At 40.9% G+C, this 23,881-nt stretch overlaps 1 protein-coding gene across 1 annotated transcript in view; it reads right to left on the reverse strand.

Annotated features, from left to right (window-relative positions):
* Positions 1-23,881, reverse strand: part of RNF150 (ring finger protein 150) — a 793,014-nt gene that overhangs the window by 549,043 nt on the left and 220,090 nt on the right. The window lies entirely within an intron of this gene.

Here is a 23,881-nt window from a genome sequence, read left to right on the forward strand (position 1 = left end):
GCAGTCTGCAAAGCTTAGATACAGGTAATCATAGAGGTAAAAACTATATTAAAGGGACAGTCAAGTCCAAAAAAACTTTCATGTTTCAAATAGGGCATATATTTTAAACAACGTTCCAATTTACTTTTATGGCCAATTTTGCTTTGTTCTCTTGGTATTCTTAGTTGAAAGTTAAACCTAGGAAGGCTCATATGATAATTTCTAAACCCTTGAAGGCCGCCTCTTATCACATGCTTTTTTATTTGCTTTTCACAGCAGGGGAGTGGTAGTTCATGTGAGCCATACAGATAACATTGTGATCCCGCCCGTGGCTTATGGCAGACTGCACTAATTGGCCAAAATGCAAGTCAATAGATAATAAATAAAATGTCATGTGATTAGGGGGCTGTGCTGTCAGAAGATCCTTAGATACAAGTTAATCACAGAGGTAAAACGTATATTAATATAACAGTCTTGGTTATGCAAAACTGAAGAATTGGTAATAAAGGGATTATCTATCTTTTTAAACAACAAAAATTCTGGTGTTGACTGTCCCTTTAATATAACAGTGTTAGCTATTAAAACTGGGGAATGGGTAATAAAGGGATTATCTTTTTTTAAATAATAACACTTTTTAAGTAGACTGTAAGATTTTTTTACTTACTTTCATTATCAAATTGTGCAAGGCTTTTTAAATGCACACTTTCTAAAGGCACCAGCTACTACTGAACATGGCAAAAGTTCACAATATATATGTATATGAGTTATGATTGGCTGCTGGCTGTCACACTATACAAGGGATGGCAAATGGAAATAAATTTAAAATTTGTCAGAAAAATCTACTGCTTTCTTTAACAATTCAGATTAAGTGCTATTGGATCGTCTTTTTATTATATATTTGTTGGCAATGCAATTCTATTGCCCTTTAATCCTTTAGATAAGACTTTCTTGATGTTTCTGTTTTGAAAAATGATGCAACTATGTTAAATTGCACCTTCATATTTATTAAAACTCTGCTTCAGTCTGCTGTAAAGTCAACAAAAAAGTGTACGTTCAGTATAGAAAATTAAATAATTTTCAGAATTTAAGCATGGTCAAGTGCCAAAATTGATGAATAGGGTAAAGAAGATCTAGAGTGAGGGTAAAGAAGATCTAGAATGAGGGTCGCTCAGCTTGATAAATTCAAAAAGATGTTATGGGATTAGGAGCTTAGCAATAGCAATATAGCTAAGCTTTATGAGGACTTTCCACTGAAGAATTAAGCATGATAATGGTCACTACAAGAAAATGCTGAGCTTGGTAAGAAAGATGATGCGTTTAACCATTAATCAGCAAGCACTGTCCAGGTGCTGAATCAAAAATGGGCTGGCTTCTAAATTTACATTTCTGCTATTTCAAATTTTCAATTAGAAACATTGCTTTATTTTGGCTAATTCAACCAGAGGAGCCTGATCCTTTTTATCAGAAGCTTCACATTTTGTTAGGAAGGTAATGTGGTTTGTCTATTTGTGTCAGTTATATCAGTATTTAGAGTTGAGATTACAAGAGTAAGGTTAAAATTTGTACTTCAAACACAAAGAAAGAAAAAAAAACAAATTTCCAATTGGCATCTAGGCTTCAAGAGGGGTTTTAACCACATATAACTGAACCCAGGGAACAGGGTGTTATTGGCTGGAGGAGTATGGGCTGTTCATTCAGAATAGTATAAACATTAAAGGGACATTATACACTAGATATTTCTTTGCATGCATGTTTTGTAGAGGATTCATTTATATAGCCTATACAGTTTTGTTTTTAATTTTTAAAAAGGGACAGCATACACTAGATTTTTCTTTGCATAAATATTTTGTAGATGATTCATTTATATAGCCTATACAGTTTTGTTTTTTGTTTTTTAATTACAGGTGACCCTCGTTTTACAACGGTTCAATTTACACCGTTTCAGAATAACAACCTTTTTTAACAGTCATGTGACTGCTATTGAAAAGCATTGAGAAGCAGTGCATTTATTAAAATAGCCAGTAGGTGGAGCTGTCCGCTTGTGTTGCAGCAAAGCCAAGCAGCTGAAATTAATCAGTTTAACCAGACCTGAGCTATCAAGCATATTTCAAAGGAACAAGATCTTCTTGTCTATAAATCAGTCCAGATTGGAATGCATAGAAAGAACTGTTTGCAGAAAAATGCAAGTGAAGTCTGTGCTGTGTGATTATTTTATTAGGTTTATAATGCTGTTTAGCAAATGTTTTTGTTCATTTAACTTAGTTTAATTATATATTCTGTGTTGTGTGATTATTTTATTAGGTTTATAATGCTGTTTAGCATTTAAAGTCTTCATTTCAAAGCTTTAAAAATAGTGTATTAGGTGTTACTTATGACAATTTTGAGAGGGGCCTGGAACCTATCTCCCTCACTTCCCATTGACTTACATTATAAACTTGGTTTCAATTTACAACGGTTTCGATTTACAACCATTCCTTCTGGAACCTAACCCCGGCGTAAACTGAGGGCTACCTGTATAGTTTTGCTTATTTTTAAATAACATTGCTCTGATTTTCAGACTCCTAACTAAGCTCCAAAGTTTAAGGAGAATACCGACGTGTACCTACTATAGCTTGCTCCTGTTTGTGTAAAAACAGAATTTATGCTTACCTGATAAATTGCTTTCTCCAACGGTGTGTCCGGTCCACAGCGTCATCCTTACTTGTGGGAATATCTCTTCCCCAACAGGAAATGGCAAAGAGTCCCAGCAAAGCTGGCCATATAGTCCCTCCTAGGCTCCGCCCACCCCAGTCAATCGACCGACGGACAGGAGGAAAATATAGGAGAAACCATATGGTACCCGTGGTGACTGTAGTTAGAGAAAATAATTCATCAGACCTGATTAAAAAACCAGGGCGGCCGTGGACCGGACACACCGTTGGAGAAAGTAATTTATCAGTAAGCATAATTTCTGTTTTCTCCAACATTGGGGTGTTCCGGTCCACGGCGTCATCCTTACTTGTGGGAACCAATACCAAAGCTTTAGGACACGGATGAAGGGGAGGGAGCAAATCAGGTTACCTAAACGGAAGGCACCACGCTTGCAAAACCTTTCTCCCAAAAATAGCCTCTGAAGATGCAAAAGTATTAATTTGTAAAATTTGGCAAAAGTGTGCAGTGAAGACCAAGTCGCTGCCTTACATATCTGATCAACAGAAGCCTCGTTCTTGAAGGCCCCATGTGGAAGCCACAGCCCTAGTGGAGTGAGCTGTGATTCTTTCAGGAGGCTGCCGTCCGGCAGTCTCGTAAACCAATCGGATAATGCTTTAAGCCAAAAGGAAAGAGAGGTAGAAGTCGCTTTTGACCTCTCCTTTTACCAGAATAGACACAAACAGAGAAGATGTTTGTCTGAAATCTTTTGTAGCTTCTAAATAGAATTTTAGAGCACGGACTACGTCCAAATTGTGTAACAAACGTTCCTCTTTGAAACTGGATTCGGACACAAAGAAGGTACGAACTATCTCCTGGTTAATATTCTTGTTAGAAACAACCTTTGGAAGAAAACCCAGGCTTAGTACGCAAAACCACCTTATCTGCATGGAACACCAGATAGGGCGGAGAACACTGCAGAGCAGATAACTCTGAAACTCTTCTAGCAGAAGAAATAGCAACCAAAAACAAAACTTTCCAAGATAACAACTTAATATCTATGAATGTAGAGGTTCAAACGGAAACCCCTTGAAGAACTGAAAGAACTAGATTTAAACTCCAGGAGGATCAAAGGTCTGTAAACAGGCTTGATCCTAACCAGAGCCTGAACAAATGCTTGAACATCTGGCACAGCTGCCAGTCGTTTGTGTAGTAAGACAGATAAAGCAGAAATCTGTCCCTTTAGAGAACTCGCAGATAATCCTTTATCCAAACCTTCTTGCAGAAAGGAAAGAATCTTAGGAATTTTTTATCTTATTCCAAGGAATCCCTTGGATTCACACCAGCAGATAATATCTTTTCCATATTTTATGGTAAATCTTTCTAGTTACCGGTTTTCTGGCCTGAACCAGAGTATCTATCACAGAATCTGAAAACCCACGCTTTAATAGAATCAAGCGTTCAATCTCCAAGCCATCAGCTGGAGGGAGACCAGATTTGGATGTTCGAATGGACCCTGAACAAGAAGGTCTGGTCCTCAAAGGTAGCTTCCATGGTGGAACCGATGACATATTCACCAGGTCTGCATACCAAGTCCTGCGTGGCCACGCAGGAGCTATCAAGATCACCGAGGCCCTCTCCTGTTTGATCCTGGCTACCAGCCTGGGAATGAGAGGAAACGGTGGAAACACATAAGCTAGGTTGAAGGTCCAAGGTGCTACTAGTGCATCCACTAGAGTCGCCTTGGGATCCCTGGATCTGGACCCGTAGCAAGGAACCTTGAAGTTCTGACGAGACGCCATCAGATCCATATCTGGAATGCCCCATAATTGCTTCAACTGGGCAAAGATCTCCGGGTGGAGTTCCCACTCCCCCGGATGGAATGTCTGACGACTTAAGTAATCCGCTTCCCAGTTTTCCACACCTGGGATGTGGATCACAGATAGGTGGCAGGAGTGATCCTCCGCTCATTGTAATATTTTGGTCACTTCTTTCATCGCCAGGGAACTCCTTGTTCCCCCCTGATGATTGATATACGCAATAGTCGTCATGTTGTCTGATTGGAATCTTATGAATCTGGCCTTTGCAAGCTGAGGCCAAGCCCTGAGAGCATTGAATATCGCTCTCAGTTCCAGAATGTTTATCGGAGAAGAGACTCTTCCCGAGACCATAGTCCCCTGAGCTTTCAGGGATTCCCAGACCGCGCCCCAGCCCACTAGACTGGCGTCGGTCCGTGACAATGACCCACTCTGGTCTGCGGAAGCTCATTCCCCTGGGATAGGTGGTCCAGGGTTAGCACCAACGGAGTGAATTTCTGGTCTTCTGATCTACTTGAATCACTGGAGACAAGTCTGTATAGTCCCCATTCCACTGTTTCAGCATGCAAAGTTGTAATGGTCTTAGATGAATTCGCGCAAAAGGAACTATGTCCATTGCTGCAATCATCAACCCTACTACTTCCATGCACTGAGCTATGGAAGTACGTGGAACAGAATGAAGAACTTGACAAGCGCTTAGAAGTTTTGACTTTCTGACATCTGTCAGAAAAATCCTCATTTCTAAGGAATCTATTATTGTTCCCAAGAAGGGAACTCTTGTTGACGGAGACAGAAAACTTTTTTCTATGTTCACCTTTCATCCGTGAGATCTGAGAAAGGCCATAATGATGTCTGTATGAGCCTTTGCTTTTGAAAGGGACGACGCTTGTATTAGAATGTCGTCCAAGTATGGTACTACTGCAATGCCCCTCGGTCTTAGGACCGCTAGAAGGGACCCGAGTACCTTTGTGAAAATCCTTGGAGCAGGGCTAATCCGAATGGGAGGGCCACAAACTGGTAATGTTTGTCCAGAAAGGCGAACCTTAGGAACTGATGATGTTCTTTGTGGATAGGAATATGTAGGTACGCATCCTTTAGATCCACGGTAGTCATAAATTGACCTTCCTGGATAGTGGGTAGAATAGTTCGAATGGTTTCCATTTTGAATGATGGTACCCTGAGAAATTTGTTTAGGATCATTAAATCCAGAATTGGTCTGAAGGTTCCCTCTTTTTTGGGAACTACGAACAGATTTGAGTAAAATCCCATTCCTTGTTCCGTCATTGGAACTGGGTGTATCATTCTCATCTTTAACAGGTCTTCTACACAATGTAAGAACGCCTGTCTCTTTATTTGGTTTGAGGATAAGTGAGACATGGTGGAACCTTCCCCCTTGGGGGTAGTTCCTTGAATTCCAGAAGATAACCCTGAGAAACAATTTCTAGCGCCCAGGGGATCCTGAACATCTCTTGCCCAAGCCTGAGCAAGAGAGAGAGTCTGCCCCCCACTAGATCCGGTCCTGGATCGGGGGCTACTCCTTCATGCTGTTTTGTTAGCGGTAGCAGGCTTCTTGGTCTGCTTACCCTTGTTCCAGCCTTGCATCGGTTTCCAGGCTGGCTTGGACTGTGAGGCATTACCCTCTTGCTTAGAGGATGCAGAATTAGAGGCCGGTCTGTTCCTGAAATTACGAAAGGAACGAAAATTAGACTTATTCATGGCCTTGAAAGGCCTATCTTGTGGGCCTTTCCCCCAGTGATGTCTGAGATAATCTCTTTCAATTCTGGTCCAAAGAGAGTTTTACCCTTGAAGGGGATGTTAAGCAATTTTGTCTTGGATGATACATCCGCTGACCAAGACTTTAGCCAAAAGCGCTCTGCGCGCCACAATTGCAAACCCTGAATTTTTGCCGCTAATCTAGCTAAATTGCAAAGCTGGCATCTAAAATAAAAGAGTTAGCCAACTTAAGTGCGTGAACTCTGTCCATAACCTCCTAATATGGAGTCTCTCTACTGAGCGACTTTTCTAGTTCCTCGAACCAGAACCACGCTGCTGTAGTGACAGGAACAATGCACGAAATGGGTTGTAGAAGGTAACCTTGCTGTACAAAAATCTTTTTAAGCAAACAATCCAATTTTTTATCCATAGGATCTTTGAAAGCACAACTATCCTCAATAGGAATACTAGTGTGCTTGTTTAAAGTAGAAACTGCCCCCTCAACCTTAGGGAATGTCTGCCATAAGTCCTTTCTGGGGTCGACCATAGGAAATAATTTCTTAAATATAGGAGGGGGAACAAAAGGTATGCCGGGCTTCTCCCACTCCTTATTCACTATGTCCGCCACCCGCTTGGGTATAGGAAAAGCGTTGGGGTGCACCGGAACCTCTAGGAACTTGTCCATCTTGCATAATTTTTCTGGAATGACCAAGTTGTCACAATCATCCAGAGTAGATAACACCTCCTTAAGCAGTGCACGGAGATGTTCTAATTTAAATGTCACAACATCAGGTTCAGCCTGTTGAGAATTTTTTTCTGAATCTGAAATTTCCCCATCTGACAAAACCTCCCTCATGGCCCCTTCAGATTGGTGTGAGGGTATGACAGAACCATTATCATCAGCGCCCTCCTGCTCTTCAGTGTTTAAAACAGAGCAATCGCGCTTTCTCTGATATGCAGGCATTTTGGATAAGATATTAGCTATGGAGTTATCCATTACAGCCGTCAATTGTTGCATGGTAATAAGCATTGGCGCGCTAGAAGTACTAGGGGCCTCCTGCGTGGGCAAAACTGGTATAGACACAGAAGGAGATGATGTAGAACTATGTCTACTCCCTTCATCTGATGAATCATCTTGGGCAACTTTACTAACTGTGGCAGTACTGTCCTTACTTTGTTTGGACGCTATGGCACAATTATCAGCACAATTTTGAAGGGGGAGTCACATTGCTTTCATACATAAAGAACATAGCTTATCTGAAGGCACAAACATGTTAGGCTTAAACTTGGTCAATAAAGCACAAAAGACCGTTTTAAAACAAAACCGTTACTGTCTCTTTAAATTTTAAACAGAGCATCACTTTATTACTGAATACGTGAAAAAATATGAAGGAATTGTTCAAAATTTACCAAAATTTCACCACAGTGTCTTAAAGCATTAAAAGTATTGCACACCAATTTTCAGAGCTTTAACCCTTAAAATAACAAAACCGGAACCGGTTACAGATTTAACCCCTAGACAGTCCCAGCTACAGCCTTTGCTGTGACTTTACCAAGCCCAGAGGAATACGATACCAAATGACGCCTTCTAGGAACTGTTTCCAACCACTTTCAGGTCCTCACACATGCATCTGCATGTCTTGCTCTCAAAAACAACTGCGCAGTAATGGCGCGAAAATGAGGCTCAGCCTACAACTGGGAAGGCCCGTCCTGACTGGAAAAGGTGTCTAACATAGTGCCTGACGTTAAAAAACGTTCCCCCAAGTTTATAAGTGTGAATTATCAGCATAACATGTATAAAATGTCCGAAATAAAGCATCAATTTAGCCCATAAAAGTGTCTACCAGTTTATAGCCCATATTAAGCCCTTTATTCTGTTTGAGACTAAGAAAATGGCTTACCGGTCCCCATGAGGGAAATGACAGCCTTCCAGCATTACACAGTCTTGTTATAATATGGCTGAGTCTTACCTTAAGCAGAAAAGTCTGCTAACTGTTTCCCCCCAACTGAAGTTACTTCATCTCAACAGTCCTATGTGGAAACAGCAATCGATTTTAGTTACTGTCTGCTAAAATCATCTTCCTCTCACAAACAGAAATCTTCATCTTTTTCTGTTTCAGAGTAAATAGTACAGACAGCACTATTTTAAAATAAACTCTTGATAGTAGAATAAAAAAAAAGACTACAACTAAACACCACATACTCTTAACCATCTCGTGGAGATGTTGCCTGTGCAACGGCAAAGAGAATGACTGGGTGGGCGGAGCCTAGAGGGACTATATGGCCAGCTTTGCTGGGACTCTTTTGCCATTTCCTGTTGGGGAAGAGATATTCCCACAAGTAAGGATGACGCCGTGGACCGGACACACCAATGTTGGAGAAAAGTATTTTCATATGCAAAGGAAGGGGAATGTGGGGAGTGTCTGTTATTTCCCACTTGCAGTGGGCTTTCCAACTAGCTTTTTAACAGAGCAAAACTGGGAGCTTCTAAGTAAGTTTTTAAATGGTTTTATACCAGATTTTTAGATCAGTATCTGTGCATATTCTTCTTTATAGTAGTGTCTATTACGTACAGTTATTTGAAAATTGGTGTATACTGTCCCTTTAAGTCCCTCCATTAAAGGGAAAGTAGAAAAAAAAAACATCCTGTTATGTTACCCCAGCCAGTGGCAACGTTCCATGTTTGAAGATTGATGGAAAAAGAAAACCCCAGAATGGACTGTGTGGCATGTTGAGTAAAACTATATCATGTATATGAATATTTTGTTGCTTCCTATACTGAATGTGACAAGAAGCATGTATTACTACTAAACCACAGTAGATAAGATATAAGCAAAAACTCTTCCCTGTCAAGAAAATACAGAGCCCCTTGAAGAGCAATGAGCATGAAACATACAAAAGCACATGTTTAGCACCAACGGTATCCTTGAAACAGCATTTAACTGTAAATCATACATATTTATATCTCTATCAAATCACATGTATATCAACAATAAAGATTCAGAGAGGGAGCAATATCAAACACTGACCCTTATGACAATCTGTCCTGTACTTTAAGCAGAGTAGCAGAGTGTCCAGCGTAATAATATGGCAAAGTAATGTGGCATATTAACCGCTAAGGGACTATCTGAAGCTAAATACAAACTGAACTACACTACACCAGTTTATAACAGTTTGCTAATAACTAGCAGTGCCTTAAGCCACACCTGTCTTCCAAAGAACATAGTAGAGAAGAACCCTCTGCCCGTCTCTCTGTATCTTATCCACCATAGAGGTCCCTGTCAGTATGACAATGCGCTTCTGCAGCCACCATCTCCTGGAATCACATATCACTCTCAGTCCCCAGTAGTACACCCTACTCTCCTTGTAGCTCTCAAAAGGCTGGCCACCAGCTGTAACCACCACCTCCAAGTAAGCGTTTGTCATCTTTATGTTGTATATCGGGAGTGACCAGGGCAAAGGGATTATGCAGAGGTATCAAACCAGCAAAGCTCAACTCTCCCATCACAGCGTGTCTGCTCCGTGGGGTTTCCACATTGATAGCAAGGGCAGACAGGCTTTAATTGTTATGTCAGCTCTCCGGAGGCAAGACATATGCCAAGGATATCTCCTCTCTCAGAGGTTGGCTCTCTTGGCAAGGAGGATCCGGATCCTCTGGTGGGTGTCCCCAAATTGCATCAAAATTTGCAAAGAGTCGCTAAAAATAATCAATAAATTAGCTGCCCAATTACTTCTAGGACAGGCTCACGAGTAGTCCCCATTGTTCAACACAATTTATAAAGCTTCTGAGCAGTAACATAATATATAGCGCAAGAAAACAAAGGATTATTAAAGTTCAGAAGAAAGCTGTGGACTTGGGGAGGCAGTCACCTTCGCGACATGCGATGTGAGAGGGATTTATATAGTTTAGCACATTAGCCCAGATACATAGATGTTGTAGATAGCCTGCATTTGTCTTATAACAGGTTTGCCTTGACAACAGCACTCATCACATCACACGGCAACTATCCGCATACAGGAGCTGCTTAAACAAAGTGTAGAGAGGGAGTAGGTAGCAAGCAAAGCAGGTTCTGTGAACAGCTGCTGTCTTTCAAATAAAACCAAGCCCACTTTGGTTATGGCCTTTTCAAATCAATACCATCAAGTGTGTCAGGTGATAGATAGGAACTTGCCCATCCTTCGTGGGGATAAGGTTCTACGTGAACTTATAAGTGATGGTTGCAATTTTGTGTACAAACGGAATTTAACCTTAGGGAATTTACTTTCTCCAAGCTTGCTACATAAAGAGGTTAGTGGTAGCTCATGGTTGCAGGTTAAGGGAACCTATAAGTGCGGTAAAAGGACATGCAAATCATGCGACCACATGAATGTCTCTAAGACTTTTACCTAAGCTCATACATCTGAAGTTTTTGATACAAAGGGATGCATCAAGTGTGGCAGCAAATATGTTATATATTTGATTGAATGCATACAGTGCCACAAACAATATGTAGGCAGAATAACTAGGCCAGTGGGTAAACGGATCAGGGAACATCTATCTTATGTTACACAGGAAAGAGCCCTCTCTAAACATTTTTTGGAGGTTCATCTTGGTGATGTTGGAACCTTCAGGTGGCAGGCTATCAAGCTTATCTCCAGACCCCCTAGGGGAGGGGATAAATTCCAGATACTTTCCAGGCAGGAAATATACTGGACACATAGACTTGGTAGGTTGCTTCCTGGAGGTTTCAACTCAGAATCATTAACTTCTGGCATAGATAGAGTATGACCATAGTTTACTTCATCAATATATGTAATATTCTATCTTTATATGTTGACTGTGATGTCTTATTGTGGTTTACCTGAATGGTAATTACTACCTAATATATGTTTAGGTTTCTATCATGGCAGCCAAATAGGTTGAGGTCCTTTGATTCAAGATAGGCTATGTTCACACTGATTGTGATTCACAATTGATATGTTATAATCTTTTATTGGGTATTTGTTTAGGTTTGTCTGGAGCATGTAGTATAGCTCCAAACTTTAACTAGTTTAACTAGCTTAACACGTTTAATCTTTCATAGTAGTTGTATCCTCCGAATTCCATTGTGGCTTGATATTTGATGTATTAAATATACCCATTTCCTATATCAGCTTATTATTAACTATGTTTTGTTACTTTCTAGATTCAGTCATTAAGCGTTAATAACATGCATGAGCATATATAAAAAATATGATACAATTGTTTATGCAATGTGCTTTACTCAACTAATTGTATCTTGCTATTCATGTAATATTAATTGTTACTCGAAATGCTGCTTATATTATTTCTGTTAGTTAATCCCATTGTAAGTATAGAGCTAAGAATGTATTTAACTGTTTTTCTGTGAACCACCCCTATTGGGGGGAGTGGCAGACAGGTATATAAGGTGTTCACAGGAACACTGGCCAAGTTGTGCCGAAACCGGTCGGACTAGTTTTAGCTTGCTCTTTACTGAGTTGGTTATACCTTTTTATCCTATGGAGTAATTCAATAAAGACTTTATTTTACCTTTTACTACTGGAGTAAATTAGTTTCCTTGACGTGCACAGGATCTTTCTTTTTTAACATAATATATAGCTGTATAAATGTGAAACTTTTGGTGTTCACTCAATACCCGGTTAAATGTTTGTTTGTTTTTGTAAGAAATGTTCAGCGTAGGTGAGGATACAATAGGCAATATTAGCTATTTCAAATGAGAAAATAAAGGTGAAGGAGCTATTTGTAAACAACTTAATAGGTGAAATGGATTATTGGGAACACATTAAAAAGGAGAAAATGTTAGAGTACACTGTCCCTTAAAATAAAGAGGTTGCCATGGGATGGCTAATTGTGGTGTTTTCAATGATAAAAGAAAAAAACCTGACAAGGGACTTAGAGTTGTAATAGGGAGAACATTAATCTATACATGGGATCAGTAAGTATAAAAAGTAATGTAATATCATGGTAGCCCAGGAAGCAGTATTACTAGTTCCCAAGACTAGGGACCACCAGCAGATTAGCCTCTCTCAATATTTGGCCAAAGTTTATATTTTATTTATATTCTACTTGTGGGACAAGCAAAATGATGAAATCTTGAAAAATATTTTGATGGGCTCCCTGGTGTCTGTATGCACCAATGTTGATCAATATTTATGAATGGGGCTGCTTCTGTTTCTAGGTAATGCTGAATGGGTTGCTAATTTCCAATATAGTACACTGTATCAGGTCATTTAGTTTATTGTAAGAAAAGAACTTGAAATGCCATATTTTCTTAAATTATTCAATGCTGTACTGTTTCACATCTTAATTAAATTCCTAGTAATTAGTCATATTGCAATATCACCGTGATAGCATGCTGAGAGGAACAAAATAAAAATAAATCATATGCTAAAATAACTCCAGTACTGCAAAATGTACCTGGATTATTTGTGGAAACAATGACCTAGGTACATAACAGGATGTTAAAATAGTTCCTTTTGCAAAAGATTCTAGCAAGTTCTTGGTAATTTAATGCTGAAAATAGCACAAGTGTGACAGAAAGACTAAGCAATGTGTGCAATGGCTCATGTGAAAAGGCTTCCAGAGGGAGCAAACAATTAAAATGCCCCAAACATAATAGAATGTACTGCAGGAGTCTGTTGCTTGTTTTGCATAAACTGCACATAATTAAAAAAAAGTAATTATGCTTAAAGTGATGGTAAAACCTCCCTTTTTTAAAATCAGATCCGGAATGTTAGTGATATTTTAAATGGCGTTTAATTCATCTGTTGTAATAAACTTACTTTTTAATATAGATATGAAATTCAAATACCCCGCGCTTCGTGGCCCACTTCAAAAGTACATTTTTTTCTGTGAGCTAAAGGTTTGAATTATTCTCCAATCAACACTCTCCCCATATGGCACTTTTGTTGTAGATAGAGCGCTGATTCGAAAACAGTTCAAACTGTTAGCTCACAAAGAAATTGATTTTTTAAGTGAGCAGCGGAGCGCGGGGTATTTAATTTTATATCTATATTAAAAAGTAAGTTATAGTGCAACTTCATTACAAATGAAGAATTAAACTCCATCTAAAATATCTCTAACATTACAGATCTTTTTTTTAAAAAAGGGAGAATTTACCATCACTTTAAGTATAAGAAGCAAATTTCTATGATGGGTTTTTGCACCCACTTGCCAACCTCTCCTCCAGACACCTGTGGATGTAAAGGAAGTAATATTAAAACAGAGAAAAAAAATAACATCTATATAAAATACTCTTAACTTTTGATCTCTTTACTATACACAGTACATGTCACAGACCCTCAACAATAAACAAAATGATGAGGGATCTTTAGCAACACCAATTAAAATTATGGTAAGCAAAAGAAGGCGAAAAAGTAAAAGGTTGTGAATTTTTTTTTTTTTTTAAAAAGTTGAAAACCATTTGAAAAAATGAAATAGGGGGCAGGTGGTAGTTTTTTGTTTGTTTTTTAAATCAACACCCATTTAACCCTTTAAGCCTATTGCATGTAGGTACTATGTTTAAGGGTTCTTTACCTAGGGTACCCTATTGAGGTAGAAAAAACTAAAAATTTAGGTCCGCCCAATTGAGAACCGGGCGGGAGCCGTGGACTCTCCTCGTACAGATGGAAATGAAATTATCAGGTAAGCATCATTTATGTTTTCCATCTAATACGAGGAGAGTCCACGGCTTCATTCATTGCTTGTGGGAAACAAATACCCAAGCTCTAGAGGTCACTGAATGAAAACGAGAGGGTAAAAAAGAGGCGGCCCCTAGACTGAGGGCACCACAGCCTGTAAAACCTTTCTCCCAAAAGCGTCAAATATGTAAAACTTTGAAAAAGGAGGACCAGGTAGCCGCCTTAAAAATCTGCTCCATAGAGGCCTCATTCCTGAAGGCCGAAGGAGCCACAGCTCTAGTTGAGTAAGCCGTAATCCTCTGAGGAGGCTTATGTCCCGCTGTCTCATAAACCAGTCGAATCATGCTCCTCAGTCAAAAAGGGAAGTGGAAGAAGCCTTCTGCCCTTTGCGCTTCCCCGAATAGACAACAAACAATGCTGAAGTCTGTCTGAAATCCTTCATAGCCTGAAAATAAAACTTCAAAGCTTGAACCACATCCAAGTTCTTTTGAAGAAGATGGGTTAGGACACAAAGAAGGAACTACAATCTCCTGATTAATGTTGCAATCAGACACAACCTTAGGGAGAAATCCAAACCCAGTGAGAAGGAAAGCCTTATCGGACTGAAAAACTAAGTAAGGAGGCTCACATTGCAAGGCCGCCAACTCAGAGACTCTGCGTGCCGAAGTAATAGCCAGTAGAAAAAGAACCTTCCAAGACAGTATATTAATGTCAAGAGAATGCATAGGCTCAAATGGGGTCTTCTGAAAAACCCTAAGAACCAGATTCAAACTCCAAGGAGGAGCAGAATGTCAGAATACAGGCCTGATCCTGGATAGATCCCGAACAAAGGACTGTATATCAAGAAGCTCAGCGAGCTTCTTGTGTAACAACACAGATAAAGCCGAAATCTGTCCCCTCAAGGAACTAGCAGCAAGTCCCTTCTCCAAACCATCCTGGAGGAAGGAAACTATCTTGGAAACTCTGACCTTGTGCCAAGAATATCCACGAGTCTCACACCAGAGTAAGTAGGTCCTCCACACCTTATGATAGATGCAACGGGTGACCGGCTTCCTGGCTTGAATGAGAGTATCAATCACACTCTCAGAAAACCCTCTCTTGGTTAAGACTAAGAGTTCAATCTCCACGCAATCAGCCTCAAATAATCTAGATTTTGATGCACAAAGGGGTCCTGTACTATTAAATCCCTGTGACAGGGCAACCTCCACAGAGGAGACAATGACATCCCCACCAGATCCGCAAACCACATCCTCCGCGACCAAGATGGAGCAATCAGAAAAAGTTGATGCTTGCTCCTACTTGATGCGGGTCTCTACTCGAGGTAGAAGTGGTAACGGAGGAAATATGTAAACGAGGTTGAATACCCAAGGCACTGCTAAGGCATCCATCAGTTCTGCCTGGGGATCCCTGGACCGCGACCCATATCTGGGTAGCTTGAAGTTGAGTCTGGATGCCATGAGATCTATCTCCGGATTCCCCCATCTGTTGCAAATCTCCGCAAACACTTCAGGATGAAGAGACCATTCCCCCGGATAAAACAATCGTCTGCTGAGAAAATCCGCTTCCCAGTTGTCCACACCTGGGATGTGGATCGCTGACAGCGAGCAGTTGTGGATCTCCGCCCAATCCATAATCCGAGAAACTTCCCTCATCGCTAGGGAGCTTCTCGTTCCCCCCTCGTGGTTAATGTAAGCCACCGAGGTAATGTTGTCCGACTGGAATCTGATGAACCGGGATGAACCCAGGGGGTGCCAAGCCCTCAGAGCGTTGAAGATCGCTCAAGTTCTAGGATGTTGATCAGAAGAAGTGACTCCTCTCAAGTACACCTGCCCTGTGCCCTCCTGGCACTCCAAACAGCTCCCCATCCTGAGAGGCTCGCGTCCGTAGTCACAATCTCCCAGAATGGTCTCAGGAAGGATGTCCCCTGGGACAGCTGATCTGGACGAAGCCACCAAGAGAGGGATTCCCTCGACTGGTTGTCCAGAGAGATCTGTTGTGATAGATCCGAGTGATCACCATTCCATTGCCTCAGCATGCACAACTGAAGAGGTCGGAGATGGAACCTGGCAAATGCAAGCCCAATCACCTCCATACACTGGGCCACAGATGGCCTTGAGGAGGTTTGAAGGGCAAGACAGCTGGAGGCAATTTTGCAATGTCTCTGGTATGTCAGGAATATCTTCACTGGTATGGATTCTATTATTGTGCCCAGGAACTCCACTCTGGTACTGGGAACCAGAGAACTCTTTCCTGAGTTTATCTTCCATCCATGAGATGGAAGATAGGCAGGACGGAGCCTGGACCAGGATGTCGTCCAGATAAGGTGCTACTGCAATACCTCTGAATCTCGCCATCGCGAGCAAAGCTCCCGGAATCTTCGTAAAGACTCTTGGGGCATTAGCCAGACCGAAGGGGAGAGTTACAAACGAAGTGATCCTTGTGTATTGGCACATGAAGGTAAGCGTCCTTCAAGACTATCGTAGTTATGAACTGACCCCTCTTGAACTAAGGGCAGAATAGACCTTATCATCTCCATCTTTAACGATGGGACAAACATAAACTTGTTATAAGCACTTTAGGTCTAGAATCGGGCAAAAAGTGCCCTCCTTCTTTGGGACCACAAAAAGGTTTGAATAGTACCTTAGACCTCTTTCTGCTAGAGGTACCGGTACAATTACCCCTAGAGAGGAGAGATCCCTCACGCACTCTAGAAAGGCATCTTGTTTCTCTGGTCTTGACGATAGATTTGAAAAGAGCAATCTGCCCCTGGGAGGGTGAGTTTTTTAACCTATCCTATAACCCCGGGCAATAACCTGCAGAACCCAAGGGTCCTGCACGTCTCTCATCCAAGCCTCCGCAAAAAGATATAGTCTGCCTACAAGATCCAGAGACGGATCGGGGGCCACCCCTTCATGCCGCTTTTGTCTCGGCGGGCCTCTCGCTCTGCTTGGTTTTATTCCAGGACAGAGAAGGCTTCCAAGATCCCTTGGACTGCTTGGGCTTCGCAGCAGACTGCTGTCGTTGGGACTTGTCCAAACGAAAGGGACAACAATTAGGACCCTTAGGTTTATTTTTCTTATCCTGCGGTAGAAAGGCACCCTTGCCCCCCTGTGACCATGGATATGATAGAAAAGAACCTTTCCCTTAAATGGAAGGGAAAGTAATCTAGATTTGGACGTCATGTCAGCAGACCACGACTGCAACCACAGGACCCTCCTGTCCAGAACAGAAAAGCCAGATGTCTTGGCATTCAAGCGAATAATATGCATATTTGCATCACAGATAAACTAATTAGCTACCCTCAGGGCCTTAATTCTTTCCTGTATCTCATCGAGGGGAGTCTCCACCTCGATCATCTCTGACCGAGAGTCACACCAAAAGGTAGCAGCTCCCGCCACTGCAGCGACCGCCACTGTAGGCTGAAATACGAACCCAGTGTGCTGAAACATTTTTTTTTAACAGGGTCTCTAATCTCTTATCCATGGGTTCCTTAAACGTCAAACTATCCTCAAGTGGGATAGTGGTGCGCTGAGCGAGCATAGAGAAAGCTCCATCCTGAGGTAAAGCACTGAAGGCCGCAAACACTGCTGTTTGTAACTGATCAGCAAAATCTGGCGGCCACAGGGCCCCTCCCGCAGGAGGATTAGTAGTGCACTGGGGAGCTGCATTTGTAATCAGAGATGCACCTCATGGGACGGAGGCCCCTCAGAGGTGGACGGCTCAGTGGCACTAAACATCTTCTTCTGTTGAAGATATCACTATTTTATCAAGGCATGTGGAACATAGTTGAGCAGGAGGATATACAGTAGCCTCCTCACAATAAACACAGGCATTAGATTTAGGCAGAGAGGGAGTACCCTCCAACGCATCAGAGTTCTCCATAGCTTGCGTCTTTAATATGGACTATAGAAAAAAATAAATGGCACCTTTAAACCCCAAAACTCCTATGACCCAGGCCCGCTTTCGTCTCCTGCAACCGACGGTCAGGAAAAAGAAGAGAATGAGGCCACACCCGGTCACATGGAGTGCCATGCAGGACCATCCCTGCAGCAGAGAAAAAGCGCGCCATACTAAAGAGGCTGCACAATAATCAAAATGAAATGACTGTTCACACATTGCCAGAGCCACATCTCACACATGTTGCAGCAAAAAACACAATAAAGCAATAATGTAAAAATCCCCCCCCCCCCCCTATTCAATAATCGCCTTCTGGAGATATTAACCCTTAATTCTATACAGATAAAAGGAGTGTGACCCTGACTTCTTGCGTTATCATTATAGGTATAAAAAATGAAACGAGGGGGCGTGACTAAGCTGCAGACAGGGCCAGACGCATATCTATTTGGCTCTCCTTACTACCTTCAAAAAGAGAGTTATTTAACTACTATATTTACAGCTTTTTACTATTATAACTCTTCCTGCCTTGCTACGAGCTAAATCCAACACTGATAAAGCCATTCACATAGTGACTTTATCCACCGGAGGACATCTATTAGCTCGGCTAAGAAGTATTGCTGCGGCCCACCTCACAATTCCATCTACCCCCCCTCTCCCGGTCTGAGGGCTAACCGGGAGAGCGGTATTTTTCTCTGGAAACTATCAAACAGAGCAGTATCTCTCAAGCTGATCTTACTCTCACTATATAACCATGGAGGAGGATTTCGTTGCACAGATGCGAGCATTACTTTTGGACTTGGACTGTAAAATGTCCCGCGATTTTGAAGATCTCTCTGATATACTGAGAGCTGCGAGAGCTAAGGGACCTAGTGCCGCGATTATAATGGCGGATTGCAAGAAAGAGGTTTTGCCATGCGTCACGGCCGAAGTAAGTGAAGACTATACATATCCCAAGACAGATCCCGCGCTAGACATGGAGAAGTCAGCGAGGCAGCAGGAAACCATTGTCTGCCCTAGAGATCCGATACTCCCATGTGCTCAACCTAAACTTGAAAACGCCAATATGACTGCAGACCTGCACGACAAGCCTTTCACAGCTGAGACCTGTGTTGGAAGAGCTGGCTATGGAACACGGGATATGCATTATTTCAGAGAAGAGAGGATTGCGGTAAAGGCTGTTAACGTAAGCGGGGGCAGAAGTAATATTCAGCGTTTCTCAGTGAAAATGGAGACTCTCATCCCCACAATCTATGGGCCCAATAACGACATACAATCCCCCATGCTTTACACCCAAGAAACTTTCTCATATATGATGGTTCAACATTATCGGCTTGGCCCCCTCATTTGCTGTACCTCTCACTATGTCCCACTACAGAAAAGAGGAGTCGGCTGACTGTAAAACAAACATTAACTGGCCATTACAAGGCGCTTGGTTATCTCTATGTGGATGACACCCTATGTTAATAATGTGTCCTGCTTTAATTTTTAGAATACAATAGATCTGTGAACTATTCAGTTACTTCTCATTGTTCATATATTGTTGGGTATTATTGTACTCTATTACGATGTGTCCTGACCATTCAAACATGTGACAAAATTCTTATACCTAGTCATTAATAGCTGCTAAAACTAAAAGAAATATATATAGGTTAGTGTATGTAAGTTATATACAATATACATTTAGCACAGGCTAACAGAACCTTGACCACTATGTTATGTTTAATGTCAAGAAAGTGCTAAGTTTTCCATTACCACTCCTATTCACTTTGGTATACCTGATTTTAGATGCACCCATATACACTGTTAACCATAGCAGCTTTTTCTGCACATGATGGGTAGTTCACATTAGGTCAATTTTTTATGTTACCCTCTTATTTCCTAATTTGTGTGGCCGTATACTACGCAGTCATATAATATTTATACCAATACAGTTGTATAGACAACGATCTAGTTAGGGGAGTCTAGTTGTAAGCTGGATGAGGAATTATTTTTTTTTTATTTTTTATTTCTAATATATTCTGAGGTCCTACCTAAGTCCACACATATAAGAGTTTTGCAGCCTTCCCGATCCAATTTTGTTCCAATCCACCTCTGGGGTAAATTTGTCTAAGTCAGAGTTTGGATAGATTTGGCAGTTATTTGGTGCTACCCGGGATAGTTCATATCTAAAAGAGTAGGATTCCTCTAGAACACTAAGCTTAGGTATTGTAAGGCTCAATATATTGAAATGGTCTCACACTGTCTGGATTATGAGACATATTGCGCCACCCCATGCAATTAATGTGACAGTTATTATTTGTGTCGTGCATCAGATTTCCCATGCTAAGTCATCTTCAAGTAGTTGAAAGCATGCTATAAACTGGGGCAACCTCCTCGCAATACATATACTCCTCAGCACTTGTGCAACCTTAGTGGTTTTTGCTACTGTTTTTACAAGTTCTCATTTATATCCTAATGTTTAACTGCTAAGCTTACTCTACCATGGTATAGATTTTAAACAGTGCAGGTAGTCTAGAAACTAATTCACGATATAAAGATTTGTATTAAGTTCTCATGGAATCCCTTTGCATAACCACATAATTGGTATAAGTTTTACTAAGCATTTACTTTATGTAGTCCATTTCTAGTTGCATCTAACAGTCCTATAGGATAATTATTATTTATGTTAAAGGGTATCGAATTCTACATTTTACTACTATCTGAATATTACTGTAATATTATTGTTTATTCAGCCCCTTGTATATCTTGCATCTATTGCATCTGGCAACCAAGTCGTATTGTGCCCTCGTTGAAACCCCTATATTACCGTGTTTTTCCCTTTTCTACTATGTTTTCAGAGAGACATCCCTTTAAGAATGTACTTCATTAGGTATGTAATATAGAATTAGCTAACTTCCAGAGCCAATACGCCTTAACAACTTCTAAAGCCCTACCCCCCCCCCCCCGTTATATCGTCTTACAGAGCAGCTTTAGCCTGCTGATCTCCCCCCCCCCCACCTTTCTATACCAAGGTCCAAAAGTGACCACACCAGAAGCTAATTTCCTCTGCATAGATTACATTAGTCTCCATAGGTCCAAAAGTGACCTGTTAAGTCAAGGAGGAAGCAATTATAGAAATAATATAAAATAGAGGTTTCAAATTCTGACTCATAAACAGCCACAGTGATATTTTGCTTTTGTAATGTGCTATCTGGAAGAGTTACGTTATTTTTGTTATTTGTGTTTTATGATATCTCATCTATGTTGTATATTTCGCATAACCTCAATAAAAATATAATTAAAAAAAAAAAATGAAACGATCTTACCAGAATCTACGCCGTGGAACAGGAACACAGCCTCTTAAGTTTGACAGTGTTGTAGCATCGCTCCTGACATGGACATAGAAAGCAGGCAGTGAAACACGTCAATACTGATTGCTTAAGGAGCTATTAATACGAGTCTGGATGGTTTTGCAGAATGACTCTCCCTGCATCTCCAGACCCTAACATTTGTCAATGCTCTAACTGAGAGGTTGACAAGACTACTATTATCAAATGTTCTTCATTCTCTTGGTATCTATTTGAAAAGCAAAAATGTAAGTTTAGATGCCAGCCCATTTTTGGTGAACAACCTGGGTTGTTCTTGCTGATTAGTGGATAAATTCCCCCACCAAAAAACAAGTGTTGTCTGGGGTACTCAACCAAAAATTGGCTGGCTCCTTAGCTTAGATGCCTTCTTTTTCAAATAAAGATAGCAAGAGAATGAAGAAAAATTTAAATAGGAGTAAATTAAAAAGTTGCTTAAAATTGCATACTCTATCTGAATCACAAATTTGGCGAAACAGTGGCATGCAATATACCCAAATGGTCCTAGACCAATACCTTGGGTTGTCTACAAAAAAATATATATAAAAAAGCTCTATTTCTGTTTAAATTGAGTTATAGCAAAAATGCTAAAAAAAAGTCTGGTACTTTGGGCAAGTTCTTCTCTAAAATTCCCAGTCCTGAAAGGATTAATTTCATAAAACAGAACTGAGACTGCAACAGAATCAAAGCACAGCCTCAGTTTAAATTTAAAGAGATAAAAAACTGTTTATGGCTTTTCAGAAAGTCACACTGGTTGTGAGGAAAATGTCTTTCACCACAGATGTGTCTGGGAACATATTTATTTTATTTAAACTCTGTTTATTTAGCAGTGGTGCTGATATGGCACTTATTGCTTCTTAAAGGAAACATGAGCCATTATATCCAAGCCTGTATTATAACAGTATACACCAGTCAGAGTAATTTACTTGTTTATGTGTTTGATATATGATAATATGGTTTGCATTTGCAAAAGCCGTTTTATCTACTGTCTGGGAGAACACATCAAAAGTTATCAAGCCAAGAAACAGTCAAGCAGTGGGGTCTACTGCACATGATAATGAAAACACATGGTTGTCTCAATTCTTTAGCTCAAAGTTTAGAATAAAAAAATACCTAAAGACAAATGTGTAAAAACAAAATTTATGCTTACCTGATAAATTCCTTTCTCCTGTAGTGTGGTCAGTCCACGGGTCATCATTACTCCGGGGATATTAACTCCTCCCCAACAGGAAGTGCAAGAGGATTCACCCAGCAGAGCTGCTATATAGCTCCTCCCCTCTACGTCACCTCCAGTCATTCGACCAAGGACCAACGAGAAAGGAGAAGCCAAATGGTGTAGTGGTGACTGGAGTATAATTCAAAAAATTTTACCTGCCATAAAAAACAGGGCGGGCCGTGGACTGACCACACTACAGGAGAAAGGAATTTATCAGGTAAGCATAAATTTTGTTTTCTCCTGTTAAGTGTGGTCAGTCCACGGGTCATCATTACTTCTGGGATACCAATACCAAAGCTAAAGTACACAGATGACGGGAGGGACAGGCAGGCTCTTTATACGGAAGGAACCACTGCCTGAAGAACCTTTCTCCCAAAAACAGCCTCCGAAGAAGCAAAAGTGTCAAATTTGTAAAATTTGGAAAAAGTATGAAGAGAAGACCAAGTTGCAGCCTTGCAAATCTGTTCAACAGAAGCCTCATTCTTAAAGGCCCAAGTGGAAGCCACAGCTCTAGTAGAATGTGCTGTAATTCTTTCAGGAGGCTGCTGTCCAGCAGTCTCATAGGCTAACCGTATTATGCTACGAAGCCAAAAAGAGAGAGAGGTAGCCGAAGCTTTTTGACCTCTCCTCTGACCAGAGTAAACGACAAACAGGGAAGACGTTTGTCGAAAATCCTTAGTTGCCTGTAGATAAAATTTCAGGGCACGGACTACATCTAGATTGTGTAGCAGACGTTCCTTCTTCGAAGAAGGATTAGGACACAAAGATGGAACCACAATCTCTTGATTGATATTCCTGTTAGTGACCACCTTAGGTAGGAACCCAGGTTTAGTACGCAGAACTACCTTGTCTGAATGAAAAATCAGATAAGGAGAATCACAATGTAAGGCAGATAACTCAGAGACTCTTCGAGCCGAGGAAATCGCCATTAAAAACAGAACTTTCCAAGATAACAGCTTGATATCAATGGAATGAAGGGGTTCAAACGGAACACCCTGTAAAACATTAAGAACTAAGTTCAAACTCCATGGTGGAGCAACAGTTTTAAACACAGGCTTGATCCTAGCTAAAGCCTGACAAAAAGCTTGAACGTCCGGAACTTCTGACAGAAGTTTGTGTAAAAGAATGGACAGAGCTGAAATCTGTCCCTTTAAGGAACTAGCGGATAAACCCTTTTCTAAACCTTCTTGTAGAAAAGACAATATCCTCGGAATCCTAACCTTACTCCATGAGTAACTCTTGGATTCGCACCAATATAAGTATTTGCGCCATATCTTATGGTAAATCCTTCTGGTAACAGGCTTCCTAGCCTGTATTAAGGTATCAATAACTGACTCAGAAAAACCACGTTTTGATAAAACCAAGCGTTCAATTTCCAAGCAGTCAGCTTCAGAGAAATTAGATTTTGATGTTTCAAGGGACCCTGGATCAGAAGGTCCTGTTTCAGAGGTAGAGACCAAGGTGGACAGGATGACATGTCCACTAGATCTGCATACCAAGTCCTGCGTGGCCATGCAGGCGCTATTAGAATCACTGATGCTCTCTCCTGTTTGATTCTGGCAATCAATCGAGGAAGCATCGGGAAGGGTGGAAACACATAAGCCATCCCGAAGGTCCAAGGTGCTGTCAAAGCATCTATCATAACC

This window comes from Bombina bombina, chromosome 2 (genome assembly GCF_027579735.1).
Source record: "Bombina bombina isolate aBomBom1 chromosome 2, aBomBom1.pri, whole genome shotgun sequence".
Taxonomy (NCBI): domain Eukaryota; kingdom Metazoa; phylum Chordata; class Amphibia; order Anura; family Bombinatoridae; genus Bombina; species Bombina bombina.